This window comes from Suncus etruscus, chromosome 10, assembly GCF_024139225.1.
Source record: "Suncus etruscus isolate mSunEtr1 chromosome 10, mSunEtr1.pri.cur, whole genome shotgun sequence".
Lineage (NCBI taxonomy): Eukaryota > Metazoa > Chordata > Mammalia > Eulipotyphla > Soricidae > Suncus > Suncus etruscus.
The window spans coordinates 47402184-47414195 of record NC_064857.1 but is presented as its reverse complement, the minus strand read 5'-3'; the positions used below and the strand labels follow the sequence as shown (position 1 = coordinate 47414195).

The 12012-nt window shown below is 36.9% G+C and overlaps 1 protein-coding gene across 2 annotated transcripts in view; it reads left to right on the top strand.

Annotated features, from left to right (window-relative positions):
- The window catches only part of KHDRBS3 (KH RNA binding domain containing, signal transduction associated 3), a 183372-nt gene that overhangs the window by 109216 nt on the left and 62144 nt on the right, over positions 1–12012 (top strand). The window lies entirely within an intron of this gene.

The window sequence follows — 12012 nt, the reverse complement described above, 5'->3', positions numbered from 1 at the left end:
TCCTAATACGAGTTATCAAGTTTCTCTCTCTTTCTTTCTTTGTTAGTTTTGCCAGTGGTCTATCAATCTTGTTTATTTTTTCAAAGAACCAACTTCTGCTTTCGTTGATCTTTTGGATGGTTTTTCTGGTTTCCACTTCATTGATTTCTGCTCTCAGCTTTGTTATTTCCTTCTGCCTCCCTATTTTTGGATCCTTTTGTTGAGCACTTTCTAATTCTATGAGCTGCGTCATTAAGCTATTCAGGTATGCCCCTTCTTCTTTCCTGATGTGTGCTTGCAAAGCTATAAATTTTCCTCTCAGTACTGCTTTTGCTGTGTCCCATAGGTTCTGATAAATTGTGTCTCCATTGTCATTTGTTTTCAGAAAGGTTTTGATTTCCTCTTTGATTTCATCTTGGACCCACTGATTATTCAGTATGAGGCTATTTAACTTCCAGGTGTTAAAATTTTTCTTCTGTGTCCCTTTGTAGTTTATATATAATTTCAGGGCTTTGTGGTCAGCAAAGGCAGCCTGCAAAATTTCTATCCTCTTGATATTATGGAGATATGTTTTGTGTGCTAACATGTAGTCTATCCTAGAGAATGTCCCATGTACATTAGAGAAAAATGTGTATCCAGGCCTCTGGGGGTGGAGTGTCCTGTATATATCTACTAGGCCTCTTACTTCCATTTCTCTCCTCAGGTCTAGTATATTCTTGTTGGGTTTCAGTCTGGTTGACCTGTCTAGTGTTGACAATGCCGTGTTGAGGTCTCCCACAATTATTGTGTTGTTATTGATATTATTTTTCAGATTTGTCAACAGTTGTATTAAATATTTTGCTGGCCCCTCATTCGGTGCATATATGTTTAGGAGGGTGATTTCTTCCTGCTGTACATATCCCTTGATTAATACAAAATGTCCATCTTTGTCCCTTACTACTTTCCTAAGTATAAAGTTTGCATGATCTGATATTAATATGGCCACTCCTGCTTTTTTTTGGGTGTTGTTTGCTTGGATGATTTTCCTCCAGCCTTTTATTTTGAGTCTATGTTTGTTCTGACTATTCAGGTGCGTTTCTTGTAGGCAGCAGAAGGTTGGATTGAGTTTTTTGATCCATTTAGCAACTCTGTGTCTCTTAACTGGTGCATTTAGTCCATTGACATTGAGAGAAAGAATTGTCCTGGGAGTTAGTGCCATCTTTATATTAAAGTTTGGTGTGTCTGTTGGTAAGCCTTGTCTTAAAGTATGCCGTTCAGTTTTTCTTTTAAGAATGGTTTTGAGTCCGTGAAGTTTTTGAGCTGTTGTTTGTCTGTGAAACTATGTATTGTTCCTTCAAACCTAAAAGTGAGTTTTGCTGGGTGCAGTATTCTAGGCGAAGCATTTATTTCATTGAGTTTTGTCACTATGTCCCACCACTGCCTTCTGGCCTTGAGTGTTTCTGGTGACAGGTCTGCAGTAAATCTCAAGGATGTTCCCTTAAATGTAATTTCTCTTTTCGATCTTGCTGCTTTCAGAATTCTGTCTCTATCTATGGGATTCGTCATTGTGACTAGGATGTGTCTTGGGGTGTTTTTTCTGGGGTCTCTTTTAGTTGGCACTCTTCGGGCATGCAGGATTTGATCACATGTATTCATTATCTCTGGTAGTTTCTCTTTAATGATGTTCTTGACTGTTGATTCTTCCCGGAGATTTTCTTCCTGAGTCTCTGGGACTCCAATGATTCTTAAGTTGTTTCTGTTGAGCTTATCATAGACTTCTATTTTCATCTGTTCCCATTCTTTGAGTAATTTTTCCATTGTTTGATCATTTGCTTTGAGGCTTTTTTCCAATTTCTTCTGCTGTATGTCATTGTTATGTATCTCATCTTCCAGTGTACTGATTCTATCCTCAGCTGCTGTTAACCTGTGGGAAATCTCAAACATGTTTTTCTTCAATTCATCTACTGAGTTTCTCAGACCTGTTATTTGATCTGAAATTTCCGTTTGGAGTTTTCTCATTTCTATCTTCATATTCTCCTGATTCTTTTTAGTTTTCTCTTCTATACTTTGTTTGAGTTCTTTGAACATGTTCCATATTGCAACTCTAAACTCCTTATCTGAGAGACTGACTAGGTGGTTGATCATGTTCAAGTCATCAGAGTTGCCATCTTCATTCTCTATGTCTGGCACTGGCCCATGTTGTTTCCCCATTGTCACACTAGTACTGCGTGTTTTTCTATGTGTTGTGATTGTATTCATTGGCTAAATGCTGTGCACCGTCGCGAAGGGGAGCGGAGCAACCGTGCTCCTCTGGCTTCTCCCTTTCTGGGCATGTCGACTCACCTCCACGGAAGGCTCACAGGAAGGCAGGCTGGCAGATGGGCCGCACCCAGGATGAAATCAGGCCAAAAATGCAGGACAGCAGAGTAGAGAGGCAGAACGGTGCTGGCATCTGAGATCCAGCGAAGTTCAGTGGCTCCTCCCTTTCTGGGCGTGTCGACTCACCTCCACGGAAGGCTCACGGGAAGGCAGACTCCCCGGAAAGTTCACAGGAAGGCAGGCTGGCTGATGAGCCGCACCAAGGGTGAAATCAGGCCGAAAATGCAGGACAGCAGAGTAGAGAGGCAGAAGGGTGCTGGCATCTGAGATCCAGCGAAGTTCAGTGGCTCCTCCCTTTCTGGGTGTGTCGACTCACCTCCAAGGAAGGCTCACGGGAAGGCAGACTCCCCGGAAAGCTCACAGGAAAGCAGGCTGGCTGATGAGCCGCACCAAGGGTGAAATCAGACCGAAAATGCAGGACAACAGAGTAGAGAGGCAGAAGGGTGCTGGCATCTGAGATCCAGCGAAGTTCAGTGGCCATGACTACTGCTTTTAAAGTTGGGGAAAGTGATTCTTTCCATCTATTCAATTTTTTAAAGGAATGCTTTAGCAATTCATGGATGTTTATTTTTTCATATTAATTTCAGGAATGTCTGATTTGAATATCATGGGAATTTTTTTTATAGGGATTCCATTAAATCTATACAGTGCTTTAGGAAGTATTGTCATTTTGATGATATTATTCCTTCCAATCCATGAGCAGGGTATATGTCTCCATTTCCTTGTGTCATTTTATATTTCTTGAAGCAATGCTTTGTAAAGTTTTCTTATACAGTTCTTTTACCTCTTAAGTTAACTCCAAGATACTTGATTTTTGAGGCACAGTTGTAAATAGGGATGTGTTTTTAATATATTTTCATTCTCTTTCTTTATTTGTGTATAGAAAAGCCATGTATTGCATATTAATTTTGTTGCTTGCCACTTTATTTCTACAAGCCTATTGTTTCTAGACGCTTTTTTATGGAATTTTTAGGATTTTCTAGACACATCATGTCATCTGCAAACTATGAGAGCTTCAGTTCTTTCATATGTGGGTACCCTTGATGTCTTTTTTTTGCTGCCTAATTATGATGGCAAGTGCTTTCAGTTGACTAGAAGTGATGAGAGCATGCAATTGTGTGTTATGCCAGATTTTAGAGGAAAGGCTTTTAGTTTTTCCTCATTGAGTATAATGCTTGAAATGGGTTTGTGATAAATACTTTAACAATATTGAGGAAAGTTTCTTCAATTTCTATCTTACTGAGTTGTTTATCATGCATGGGTGCTGGACCTTGTCAGCTGCTTTCTCAGTATCTGTTGATTTATTCATAAAATTTTTGTTTTTTTCTTTTATTTTTATGTTTTACTATGTTGATTTGACTTTGGTGTGTTGAATCAGCCTTGTATCCTGGAATGAATCCTGCTTGGTCATAAATTTCTTGATGACTTGTTGAATTCTGTTTGCTAGTTTTTGTTGAAGATCTTGGCATCTGTGTTCATCAAGGATATGGGCCTATAATTTTCTTTTGGTTGCTTCCTTGTCTGCTTTTGGTTTCAGGGTGAATTTGGATTCATCGAAACTATTTGTAGTGTTTTCGTTTTTTTTAATTTCCTGGAAAAACTTTAAGAGAATTGACAGTAGATCCTCTTTAAAGGTTTGCTGAATCCTTCCAGATCAGGACTTTTGTTTTTGGAAAGCCTTTTGATTACCATTTTAATTTTCCCAATAGTGAAAAGTCTGTACAGATATGCCAGATAATCTTGATTCAACCTTAGAAGGTTGTAGGAGTCCAGGAATATATCCATTTCTTCCAGTTCTCTTGTTTTGTGACACACATAGAGATTCTCAAAGTAGTCGCTGCTTACCCTTTGAATTTTTGAGCTCTTTCTTTCCATTTCTAATTCTGCTTATTAAGTTTGTTCCTCCCTTTGTGAACCTTGCTAATGGTTTATCAATATTGTTTATTTGTTCAAAAAACTAACTCTTGCTTTAATTGATCTTTTGGATGGGGGGGCATTCTCCAGTTTTTAATTTCTGCTTATTTTATTACTTCCCACTCATTTTGTTGTTCTCTTTCTTTCTTTCTTTCTTTCTTTCTTTCTTTCTTTCTTTCTTTCTTTCTTTCTTTCTTTCTTTCTTTCTTTCTTTCTTTCTTTCTTTCTTTCTTTCTTTCCTACTTTCTTTCTTTCTTCCTTCCTTCCTTCCTTCCCTTCCTTCCTTCCTTCCTTCCCTTCCTTCCTTCCTTCCTTCCTTCCTTCCTTCCTTCCTTCCTTCCTTCCTTCCTTCCTTCCTTCCTTCCTTCCTTCCTCCCTCCCTCCCTCCCTCCCTCCCTCCCTCCCTCCTTCCTTCCTTCTCTCTCTCTCTCTTTCTTTCTTTCTTTCTTCTTTTCTTTCTTTCTTTCTTTCTTTCTTTCTTTCTTTCTTTCTTTCTTTCTTTCTTTCTTTCTTTCTTTCTTTCTTTCTTTCTTTCTTTCTTTCTTTTTCTTGCTTTCTTGCTTTCTTTGTTTCTTTGTTTCTTTTTTTGTTTTGGGGCCACAACTGGTGACGCTTAGGGCTTACTTCTCGCTATGCGCTCAGAAATCACTCCTGGCTTGGGGGACCATATGGAATGCCAGGGGATTGAACCGAGGTCTGTCCTATGGTAGTGCATGCAAAGCAAACATCCTGCTTGTGCCACCGATCTGGCCCCTCTTTTTCAATTTTTTATGCTGTACCATTTAGTTATTAATGTAAGACTTTTCCTCCTTCCTGATGAATGTTTACAAAAGCTATAAATTTCACTCTTAAAACTTTTATTTGTGTGTCTCACAGATTTTCATAATTCGTGTCTTTATTTTCATTTGTTGCCAGAAATCTTTTGATTTTGGCTCTGACTCACTGGTTTTTCAACAGTGAACTGTTTTATTTCCATTTTTCAACATTTTCTTACCATGTCTGCTTGTAATTCAGCTCTATTTTCATTGCTTTTGGGTCTGATTAGAACATGAACTATTTTTTTCCTTTTGATATGTATGGAGATATGTTTTATGGTCCAGTATATGATCTTATCTTGAAGAATGTCCCATGTACATTGAAGAAGAATGTGTATTCACTTTACAGAAATATATACTACAATATATACTACTAAGCCACTCTCTTCTGTTTCTTTCTTTAGAGCCAGTATATCTTTGTTAAACATTAGCTTGGTTGTCCTATCAAGGGATTAAAAGGCGGTGTTGAAGTCTCCCACTATTGTTGTGTTACTACTGATGTCTTTCTTCAAGCTTATCAGCAGTTGTTTTTAAGTGTTTTTCTGACTCATAATTGGCTGCATATATGTTTATAAGTGATTTCTTCCTGCTCTATATATACCTGATGAGTAAGAGTGCTGCTCTCATAATCTTTTTAAGGCTAAATTCTGAGTCTGATAGGAATATGGCTACCCCTGCCTATTTAAGGGAGTTGTTTGCTTGAATAATTGTTCTCTAGCCTTTGATTTTTAGTCCATGTTTGCTGACTACTCAGGTGCGTTTCTTATAAGCAGCAAAATGTTGGATTCTGCTATTTTGATCCATTATGCCACTCTGTGTCTTAATTGGTCCATTTAGTTAATTTTGAGAGAGAGGATTGTCATTTGGTAACATCTTTTTTGTAGGAGTTTGGTGTATTGGATGGGACTGCCTTTAAAGTAGACCCATTTTCTTTTAATGTTTGATTTGAGTCTGTAAAGTTTCTGAGTTTTTGTTTATTTGTAAAGCTATGTATCTTTCCTTCAAACTTTATGTAAGTCTGGCTGGGTGAACTATACTTGATGAAGCATTCAATTTGTTTGAGTTTTGTCACTATATCCCACCACTGTATTTGGAACTAGAGGGTTGTTTGTAAAAAAAAATCTGCCTTAAATCTTAAGAATGCTTGTTTGTATGCATTTTCCCTTTTTATTCTTGCTGCCTTTTAGTATTCTGTCCCTATCTTTAATATTCATCATTGTGACCACAATGTGTATTGGGGTGCTTTTCTTTGGATCTCTTTTAGCTGGTGCTCTTTGGATATGCACTCTTTAGCTCTGGAAGTTTCTCTGCAATGATGTCCTTAATTATTGGTTCTCTAGGACTCCAATGATTGTGTGTGTGCATTTGTGTTTGTGATCGTGTGTGTATGTGTGTAATTTATCCTTGACTTCTATTTTCTTCTGTGGATATACTTTGAAGACTTTTTCTATCATCTGGTCACTTATTTTATAGGTCTTTTCTAATCTTTTTTTTGTTGTATGTAATTGTTATGCAGCTCATCTTCCAGATCATTGATTCTGTCTTCAGCAGCTGCTACTCTGCTGGAGAGGCCTTCCAATGAGTTTTTCATTTCACCTAAAAGATTTTCAGCCCTGTTACTTCACTTTGAAGATTTCTCACTTCTTTCATATTTTCTTGAGTCTTGATTGTGGTTCATTAAGTTCATTCCAGGCTTTCTTTAAGTTCTTTGAGCATGCTTCATATTTTTTCTCTAAAGTCCTTCTCTGAAAGGCTATATTTGATATTGATATTTTTGGGTCATTGGAGCTACCATCTTCACTCTCTACTCATGGTGGAAGTTTGGGTTTTTTTCCATTGTCACATTTGCACTGTCCTGGTTTTTATATGCCATGCCAGGGTTCATTGACTAGAAGAAGTGAAAGGCCATGGAGTGAAGCCAAATGGCCACACTCCTCTGTCTCTGTCTCTCAGGGTAGGGCCAGTTTACCTGGCTTCTTACAGGGTCCCATGCACAGTGGGAAAGACAGGGGCTTTTTTATGGTCTTTCTCTTTTATTTGGTTAAGAAGTTTTTGTCATGGATGAACTTTGAAGCTTGAAAAAAAAGTTTTTCTGAATAATTTGATAGGACCATGTTGTTTTTTTAGTAATTGATTTGCCTATATCCAACCATTGTTTCATTCCTAAAATAAATCTCATTTGATCATAATGTCTGCTGGATCTTTTGTTGTTGTTTCATTGGATTAGTTTCATTCCTTGAGAATCTTTTATTTTCATTTATTGAGTATCTTTATATTGATGCTCATCAGTGATATCTCTGTAGTTTTCTTACAGTGATTTTTCTTCATTTTTACACTTTTCATCAGACATTCCTTCTTCCCCATTCATTACCTGTATGAGTTCTTCAGAAAGCATTTTCTCTAATGCGTTGCCTCTCACATAATGTAGAATGAATGTCCTTTCAGCATTTTGTCTGCTTTTCAAGATCTGAGTAAGAACACCCTTCACTAGGGTTGTTGTGAGCACGCAGGGATGCTCTTTTTCTCTCCTTTCTTCTAAATATCTACCTTTATTATTGTTCTAGTCTCTAGTGTTTGCTACCTGGCTCAGCAGACCAGGAAAAAGTTAACAAAATAGGCAACGTCTATGTCATTCTACGTGTTAGTAAATGCTTATTTACTAGCATTGGAACCTCAGTACTATGATTTATTTTAACTTTAGACATCAGATCTTCATCAGCTTACATCTTAACAGAGAACATTTAGCTACTGTTTCATAAATATTTTACATGTTCTTTTCTTTTTTGAATTGTGGTTGCATATTTGCAAATCTTACGATTGTACTTCCCAGGCTGTATTATCAGGTATTGGGTGCTGTAGACAGCAGAAGGGATTGCCACGTTCTGGTTGAAATTTTTATAGGCACACCGCAATAATCAGTATTCAGTTAGACTTTATGTGAACTATTCAGTGAATTAATCATTTACGGTTTTATCATCAGAATGTTCTTCGCAAATTGTAATGATGTCAAATCTGTCAGTCTAGCACTTTTAGTGTTGTGGGATTGCGATGAACACTGTTGAACATTGGTGTGGATGAGGAACTGCCAAGATAGAAGAATGGGATTTAAAAAAGTTGTTATTAAAGTCATACTTTAATAGGAAACCTGGAATACTATATTACTTTGTAGTCTTAATCCAAAATGCACTTATACAGTCACTGGTTTTTCTGATAGAGCAATAAAGAGCTTAATAGAGGGAATGAGCAGATGATTTTGCATTTGCAGAAGAAAATATCAGAGATCCTTTCATGGGTTATAAGTGGTAATAGTTATTGACTAACTTTCAGAGTCACTCCTGAGGCCTCAGAATTCACTGCCTGCACACAGACTCCCTCAGTCTTGCTTAATAGTGGCTGCATGTAATTGGATTTACAGGCTAGTCAGATGGATGAGGAAAAATGTAACTGGCCAAAAGACTTCTCAGGTATTTCTTTGTGACTGTGACAACATTAGTGAAGAGAGTCAAGTATTGAAAACTCTGGTGCAATGCCTCATGCTAAGAGAACTGAAAATTTTTGCAGCAGTATTAAATTAATATCATAAAATTACTGAGCAAATTGATAAGACTTGTTATAAAAAACAAGTTTAGGTAAGAACAGTTAAAACTTATTAAAATATGCAGCATCTTCTGAGCAAATTAGGTGCTTGACTTGTACATGAAACTCACTTTTGGTTCCTGACACCCTATCTGGTTCCCACAGTCACCAGGAATAAGAACTGAGCACCTCAGTATGTATGCTCTCCCCTCTCCCCCAAAAGAATTGAATTACTTCACCATCACTAGGTTTTTGATCTTTTGATAGTTGTCTTTAGAACTAACCTCAGGTTTGTGATTGAGTTTATAACCAAGTTAGATATTTCTAGAAGCAATTACATGATATTTATGTCCAAGTGTTGACATATGCAAACCCAAGAGGTCTCTTGGACTCCTCAAATCTTTTATTCGGATGGGAGAGGGTATTTGGGTCACACTAGGTGGTGCTCATAATTTCTCCTGGTTCTGTGCTCATAAGGACCAAAAGAAGTTCTGGGTTTGAAACAATGGTCAGCCACATGCAAGGCAGACATCTTTACTCTTGAACCATCTGTCAGATCCTATCTTGTTGACTTTTAGAATACCACTCTCTGTCATGGCCTGAAGTATTCACCTCAATGAATTCATTCACTTCAATGAATATAAGAAGAAAACATGAGTGTTCTTTGTATAAAGATTGCTATGTATATGTTTTGATAAACTTATTTTTTTATTTTAAGCACTGTGATTTATATTGCTGTTAATAAGAGGGTTTATGCCTAAAACATTCCACCATTGTACTTTCCACTGGATGTTCTTGTTCCCCCAACCTTGGTCTCAAGTCCTCCCTTTCACTATACACCCAGCCTTTGCATTTCTCCTTTTCTGTTGTCTCCGGCCAATTGTTCCTCTTCTAGCATTTTTCTCTTTAGTATTGTCTATTCTGGATGTATTGTTTCTATTTCTAACTTGCTGAGATTTTTTCTCATAAACGGCGGTACCACATTTTGCCCTAAATTTTTATTATTAATTATGAATTGTCATTAATCAAATGACCGTAAGTTCTTAAACTTCAAGGTAATGGAGCACATTGGTTTTTTAATATTGAACCAACCTTATACACCTCAAATAAGTCAGGCCTGATTACATTTTATATTTTTAATTGGATTTGATTAATTACTACTAGATTCAGTTTGATTTTATTTTGAGAGACTTTATCATTGGATGGTGAGATGTATTGATTTTAGTAATTTTTTTATATTCTGGCTTTATCTTCCATTGTATTGTTTTTTAAAATATCTTTATTTAAACATTTTTATTACAAATATGATTGTAATTGGGTTTCAGTCATGTAAAGAATCAGTGCAACATTTCCATCACCAATGTCCCAAGTCTCCCTCCTCCCCCCCCTGCCCGTACTCTAGACAGGCTTTCTACCTCCCTCATTTATTCACATTGTTATGATAGTTCTCAATGTAGTTATTTCTCTAACTGCACTTATCACTCTTTGTGGTGAACTTCTTGTCATGAGCTGGACTTTACAGCCCTTCTCTCTTTTGTCTCTGAGAATTATTGCAAAAAATGTCTTTTATTTTTCTTAAAACCCATAGATGAGTGAGACTATTCTGCGTCTATTTCTCTTCTTCTGGAGAATTTAATATTTTTTAATATGTCCTGTCTTTTGTGCCCTCATTGATTAGGTAGCCTGGTTCTTAATTTCACTTTTTCCTATATGTCACCTTAAAAATGTCAATGTACAGCTAGTCAGCCTATTACATCCTCCATATACTCTCCATGTCCCCTCTCTACCTTTATACTGCTATGACTAAAATAAGACGCATCGTGATACTAATTCTTTTTCTAATGGAAGGTACAATTCTAGACTTGAAGCTAAATTGCAGCAATCACTTCTACTATATCTGGCCCAGAACAAAGACATTCCCAGACTAGTTATAATCTCCGGTTAATAATGTAGAAATGAACTTTAATGACCAGCCTCTCAGGGCTAGAGAGGAAGTACAGGGATTAAGGTGGTTGTCTTAATGAAGCAGATTCCAGTTCAGTCCCCAGTACCATATATGGTTCCCTGAACACAGAGCCAGAAGTAAACCCTGAGCAGTGCCAGGTAGTGGCCATCGAGCAAATAAAATGACCCGCTTCGTAGAATGAATTACCTAGCTTCCCCTTTCATTTTATTTTCTAAAAGATAATGTAGAGAACTCATTTTATTTCTTTAATATTTGATACATCTTTTTTTAAATAATTATGAACTTTTATAAAAGACATGTTTTATATTGCATAATTCTCTTTGAGGTTTAGTAATACATTTTAATTGCTCTAGTTCATCTTAGCAAAGCTGAGAACCTGAAATTTATATTCTTTCTTGATAATTATCTGTTTCTCACTCTGGTTCTTGTTTAGTCTATTAAGTTAAACAGTTTTATCTTTTTTTTTAAGTCAATATTTGGTTTTGTTCCATTTCTTTTTTTTTTAACTACTCATTTTGTTTATTGTTTTTGTTTTGCTGTGGATTTGTTTTATTGGGGGGGACACACCTGGTTATGTTCAGGGCTCATTCCTGACTTTGTGTTCAGGGATCGCTTCGTAGTAATGCTTAAGGGACCATATGTAGTGCCAGGGACCGAATCCAGAGCAGGCATATAGAAGGCAAACATAATACCCTCTCTCTCTCGCTCCAGCCCCTCTCCATTTTTCTTTTTATTAACTATCCCAATTCAGCTAATTGTAAGGAAAGAATTGATCTGTATACTGTTACATTTCATGTTACAGTTCGCCTTATTTTGAGGATGTTGTTTAGGGATGCTGATCTGAAATCAGGCTGTGTCCTGATTTTCTATTACAACTTTATTTATATATCCTTAGCGTCACAACTTTAAGTTTGCTTTTTATTAACTTCTTTGTTTTGTTTTGTTTTGTTTTGTTTTGTTTTGTTTTGTTTTGTTTTGTTTTGTTTGGGGGTTATATCCAGCAGCGATCAGAGGTTACTTCTGTCTTGCGCTCAGAAGCCACTCCTGGCAGGCTCAGGGGATCATATAGGATGCCGGGATTCGAACCAGGGTCTTTCCTGTATTGGCCACGTGCAAGGCAAATGCCTTACCTCTGTGCTATCCCTCTGGTCCCACAACTTTACATTTTCTAAGGACTTTTCTTATGCTGAGTTCATAGTTCCTTTTCTGTACATGCAGGATATAAATTAATTCCACTTCATTATACTGGTGTGAAGGTTGAGTTATACCATTAAGTGGAAGTGTTCAGTAAACTCACCTTTTCCATTATTTCTACATAAGCCGGAAATTGAATCTTGGTGTTTTTGTTATTGTATTTTAATATAGACTAATATAGACTAATATAGTCTAAGATTATAGACTAGC